The following is a 6460-nucleotide window of genomic DNA, read 5'->3' on the forward strand; positions in this document are numbered from 1 at the left end:
CGGGTGGATCACCTGAGGTCAACAGTTCGAGACCAGCCTGGCCAACATGGCAAAACCCCGTCCCTACTAAAAATACAAAAATTAGCCAGGCATGCTGGTGTACACCTGTAGTCCCAGCTACCTAGGAGGCTGTGGCAGGAGAATCCTTGAACCAGTGGGGCAGAGGCTGCAGTGAGCCGAGATCGCTCCACTGCACTCCAGCCTGGGCGACAGAGGAGACGCTGTCAAAAAAAAGAGAAAAGAGAGAGAGAGAGAGAGCGCGCTAAAGAATAAAAAAGAGAAAAGAGGTAGAGGGCAAGACCAGCAAATAGAAATGGTCTACACGGAGAGCCCCTTTGGAAGGCCAGGAGCCAGTCAGACCTTAGTGGCCCCTGCTCCTGCTTAACACTATTAGCCACTGGACAGTTCACTGCCCAGAGGGAAACAGGAAGAGAGGGGGAAAAGAAAAATGACAAGCATTTAGTTCTGATGAGTATAGTTTGCTCGAGTAAGTAAATAGGCAAGTCAGAGTCTATTAATTTCCAAGTCAAGCACTAAGTACTCTGGCAAGCTAAGCTACAGCCACCAGCAGCAGAACAGGGCCATCTAGTCTACACAAACTGCCCTATGATGTGAGAACTAGAGGTCCTGGATAATCCAAGGAAAACCCAGAAGATATAGTGACATGCTTAAATAAAAGCAAAAGCAATTATGCAAATATATTTGATTGAGAAGTTGGAATTTTAGGATGAGTTGCTACAGCATTTACTCTGAGACACAGCCCATCTCTAAATATAACTGATGAAAACAATGGTAAATCAAACTTGATGACACAAGTATGTGCCAAAGTGTGTGCCACATTGTACTCCAGGAAAACTTTTCCACTAAAAAACAATAGTTTTAAGCAAACTTAAAATAGATGAACATATCTTCTGTGCAGTAATGCTATAAAGCTGAAAATGTAACTTAGAGCTCTCAGGGATATTAAATAATGGCTTACACAAGAGTACAAACAGATGGTCAAAACATAGTTTCTGACTTACCAGAAGTTTTGAGAAACTCAATAAAAGATTATTTCAGAACTACAGGTTTTCCTGTAGGTAGCAAAGTGATCACAGATAACTGCAGAAGTCACATTTAGGACATAAAACCACCAACCAGAGAACTTTTACTTCTTGATTCATCCTATGAATCATGGGTTATTCTGAAAACCTATCATATTATTACCTAAAGAAGTTGCGTGAGAAAGTCTGTCCATACCTGAAATTCTAACAAAAGCAAATACTAATGAAATCTGAAATTAATAAAAAAGTTAAAAGCAAAATTAAACTATGAAATCAGAAAATTGAACTTCAGTTATCTAAGAAATTCCCTGAACATAGTAACCCTTTGCTTCCCCACAATACCTAAAAGGAAACAGTGCCGGTCTACACATTAATCTTTAGTTTGTGAAATCCTTTATTTTTTACCTGTATGAAGATTCAGAGAAAGAGTATTTTTTCTTTTCTAATTTGTTCAACTTACCTAACAGCAAAGATAAATTTAAATGGCATTTTATGAGGTATTTTCTAAAAGTCAATAATATGGTAAATACCCTGGTTATTAGGATTAAATCTGTGGTTGGAAAAGCACACCATTCTAAAACAATGAATTCTAAATCAACCAACCTAAATGTGCAAGTGTTTGGAAACCACAGCTCCACTCAGACCCCACAGAATCAGTTCCATTGCCCAGGATTAAGTTCTCAAAAGGATCAAAAGCCTATTTCCTATCACTTGGGTTCATAAAGATGCTGCTCAATACTGTTCTAAAATGATAAACAATTGCTAGGTTTTATACTTTACTGGGTAAAGAGTTGTAAACAAATGGAACTAGTTTAGAACATTTTTTTCTTAAAGTTACATTCCAGTGATACAGGCTATATTTAAGGAAGCAGGTCCCATATATGTGTGTGGTCTACTAACTGAAAGTCATATTTAATATAATTTCCATTTCATAAAATCAAAACATGGTATTGTTTTCAGGTGTTAGAAATAAAGTTTCCAGTTAATGAGCTCATGACTAAGACCAATATGGCAACAGTTAAGAGAAGATATACAGAGGAAAACGTACATGTAGGGATTGAAATGTTTTACCATTTTTTATTATCAAAAGATAAGTTTCATATTTTAAATCACATTAAAATATGATGTCAAGTTTAAAAAAAAATCTACAAAATCAACTGTTAATTTATTAAGGATGGCATAAGAAAAGCAAGAATTCAAAACCAGCATACATATGTTTCATAACTGCATTCCTATTTTCTTACCCTGTATGTGGTATAGTCGGACTCTATGAGTAACATGGTCAAAAAAGCAAGTCACTTCCGAGTAAATCCTTCCATGTGTCACTCTGACAAAGGGCGGTGTTGTGTAAACATAAGGCTGAGAAGAAAATAATACATTTAAGGAAAATATTTTGGCATCCAAACTTTTAAAAGAATATGTTTATTATGGTTTCAAAATGGAAAATACATACCACCTGATATTTGCAATTTTAAGTGTAAACCAGATCTTATAAGGTAACATAATATGCATGTGATAAAACTGAACATGTTTTTTATTTTAAAATGCCGAAAATATGAAATAAAATGTTTACAACTTCATTGCTCTAGAAAGCATTCCTCCCAGCTATACAAATTTCTAACTAAAATCCTTCTATTTGTCCCTATAGTTACTTATTAGAAACAGCAATCATCCTATAGAAGTTACATTTTCCCAGGTAAATAATTATTATAACCATGGTCCCAGCCCCTAATGTTCAGGGTTTGGGACAGGTGGCAAGGATGACTACAGGGAGTCATCTAAGCAAACTGAAAGCAGGATTCAGAAACATAGTTTAATCACAGCTCGGTTTACTAAACTATAAAACATTTTGTCCTTTTACTTGAAAGAACTAGCTGAATATAAACTCACAAACTTGAAAAAACTACTTGGAAACCACTAGTTTAGTTTTACTTAAATTTTAAAACTGGTAATAAAGCACATAACTTACATGATATGGAAGCAAATTTAAAACATTTATGAGTAACTATATTTTAAAGTATTAGATACCTTAGCTCAACAACAGCATAGAAAGTTAGGCCTGCCATATGAACTACTTAAACAGTATAAGATAAGATTTTCGGCTGGGCGCCGAGGCTCACACCTGTAATCCTAGCACTGTTGGGACGGCCGAGGTAGGCTGGATCCCAAAGTCAGGAGATGAGACCATCCTGGCTAACATGGTGAAACCCCGTCTCCCTACTATAAAATCAAAAAATAGCCAGCGCATAGTGGCGGGTGCCTGTAGTCCGGTACGTCGGGGAAAGCTGAGGCAGGAGAAATGGCGTGAACCCGGGAGGCGGAGCTTGCAGTGAGGCCGAGATCGTGCCACTGTACTCCAGCCCCTGGGTGAAAGTGCCGAGACTCCGTCGCAAAAAAAAAAAAAAAAAAAATTTCAGAATTGTGTAACTTTCTTCCAAATTTACCTCTTTTGCCAGGGAAAATTTTCTGGAGTTATTAAAATGCTTAATGATGTACAAATTTCTTGTACCTAATTACCAAATAGCTAGAAAGTGAGGGAGGGGATGAGAACCTGGGATGGTGAGTTCTGGGCTCTTGTCTTCTTCTGAGGCACTAGATTGCCTCATTCCCTGATGTTTTTTATTTTCTTTCTGTAAAAATGACAATCGTTTTATCTTTCTATCTGACATTAGAGCTATTTAAAGATAGAATGGTTTTAAATAAATTAGTTATTGGTATCTATGCATGAAATTCTATAGCACAACTACTTTTTAAAGTATAAATACGGTCAATCAAAATAAAATGTCCAATGACAAAAGCTGGTAAATGAGAAAATATTGAAACAGCTCATAATTGGGATTCACTGCCCATCTTGGAATGCCTCATATGTGTTGTAGTTTGTCTTTAATTCTTCACTGACTTAAAAAAAAGAAAAATCCTAAACAGCCAAAAACAAAACAAACAAACAAAAAAACACAGAATCCTTACTGTAGCCTACACAATCCCTTAAAATCCAATACTGGATTTTGGTTAGCAGGTTTCATAACTTGTGGAACAAAAGTAACTATTTCAGGAGATAGGTCCCTAGCTAACAATAACTAGGAGAATATTTCACTGATCTTGAGGTGGAGAAAACCAATAAAGGTATAAAAGCAAAGGAAGAAACTCTAAAGAAAAAAAAAGAGATGACTACACAAAAATTTAAAACCACTATGAGAAATACAATAAAATAATTAAACTAAATGACACAATAAGAAAAATTTTACAACATATAGGGAAAAGGATTAATTTTACCACATATAAAGAGTGCTCAGAGATCATCAGGACACGCCAACAGTAAAAGAGTCAAATAGAAAAAGGAAAACCACAAAAGAAATATGAAAGATAAATGAAGGCACAAAAAAGTTCAACCTTACTAGTAATCACAAAAATCTTAACAGAAAAATATTTTTCTACTAACTTATTATTATAGGCAAAGCTTTTAATATGGCCAATTCTCAGTGGTTGCAGTGGGATTTTAGAGTTACTCTCAAAAAATGCTGGTGGGATTGAACATTTGCTTAGTCTTTCTAGAGGGAAGATAAGCTGTACATAGCAAAAGTCCTTAAAAGACTTCAGAAACTGATACAAAATGACTCTTCTAGAAAGTTATTCTCAGAAATTCATCAGAATTGCATAAAAAGAATGGTACAAAGAAAGCTTATTACAATGTTATAGTAGTGAAGAATCAGGAGAAAAAGAATATATGTAACATCTTAAACACAAGAGTATATATTAAAATTCGATTTTTAAAAACATACCATCAGATTGTGAGCACTGTAACAAACGAAAAACAGAATATGTACATGCAAGAAGTCAAGACCTGAGAATGGGGAGAAAAGGATATGCATAAAATAAAAGACAGTAAGAATTACATCCAAATGTTGGCAAGGGTTTTCATGGGATTGTGCACTAGTTGGTAAATTTTAGTGTTTTCTTCAGCTTCTGGCATTTTCAAAATGTGCCAGAGTTTGCATATTACTACCTTTATAGTCAAGAGTAAGAAAAATTTGTTTTTTTTTTTTTTGTTTTTTTTTTGTTTTGCTTTTTTAATCATTCAAATGCACTGAGTCACCCTTGAGTGACTGTGATAACCATGGCATTTCTAAAGCAAATGTGGAAGCTTTTTATAATGCTGGCTTAGGGCCTATTCACATCACAAATTCCATATATATATGTAGATGTATTTATGTATATATGTGTAAATGTATAGGTAAGATTTGATACAAAACAGTAATAAACAGATTTTAAAATATGTCTGATTTTATAAGATTGCATTTGATACAAGTATATAAGTATATATTTATATATATTTCATTTCCAAGGGTTTAGGTATTTTCCTGTTTTCTTTCTATGATTGGTTTCTATTTTGAGTCCAGTGGTCATGTAACACTCTATAATTTTACTCTATAACACTCTATAATTCTTTCACATGGTTTTTCTTTTAAATTTAATTAACAATTTTGTTGGATCTTTTTGTTTGAGCATAGAATGGTTTAGTTGCTCAGAATATGGTCTATGTTGGTATATGTTTACAGGCATTTGGAAAGAATATGAATTTTGTTGTTTTGTGTTGAAGGTTTGATAAATATCTATCAGATCTTGTTTCTTAATGATACTGTTGAGTTTTTCTACAGCCTTCCTAATTTTTTGTCTCACTTTACTCAAATGTTGAGAAAGGGGTATTGAAACCTCCAACTGCAGTTGTGGATTTGTCTATTTTACTTTGTAGTTGACTCAGTTTTGGCTTCATATGTATTGTTTCGTCTATTATATTTTCTATTTTTAATTTTTATTTATTTATTTAATTTTGAGATGGAGTCTTGCTCTGTCACCCAGGCTGGAATGCAATGGTGAGATCTTGGCTCACTGCAACCTCTGCCTCCCAGGTTCAAGTGATTCTCCTGCCTCAGCTTCCCAAGTAACTGGGATTACAGGTGCCCACAACCACACCTGGATAGTTTTTGTATTTTTAGTAGTGACAGGGTTTTACCATGTTGGCCAGGCTGGTCTCAAACTCCTGACCACGTGTGATCCTCCTGCCTTGGCCTCTCAAAGTGGTGGGATTACAGGCATAAGCCACCACACCCAGCCCTATTATATCTTCTATTTCTTTGCTGAGACTTTGTATGTTTTCATTTGTTTCAATTATGTATGTAACTGGTCTTTGATATGGTTTTGCTGTGTCTCCACCCAAATCTCATCTTTAATTGTAGCTCCCATAATCCCCCCTTTTCATGGAAGGGACCTGGTAGGAAATAATTGAATCTGAATCATGGGGGTGAGTTTTTCCCATGCTGATCTAATGATAGTGAATAAGTCTTAGGAGAGCTGATGGTTTTATAAAGGACAGTTTCCCTACAATGCTCTCTTGCCTGCTGCCATGTAAAATGTGACTT

Source organism: Rhinopithecus bieti, unplaced genomic scaffold, assembly GCF_001698545.2.
Source record: "Rhinopithecus bieti isolate Rb0 unplaced genomic scaffold, ASM169854v2 scaffold_14934, whole genome shotgun sequence".
NCBI classification, from domain to species: Eukaryota; Metazoa; Chordata; class Mammalia; order Primates; family Cercopithecidae; genus Rhinopithecus; species Rhinopithecus bieti.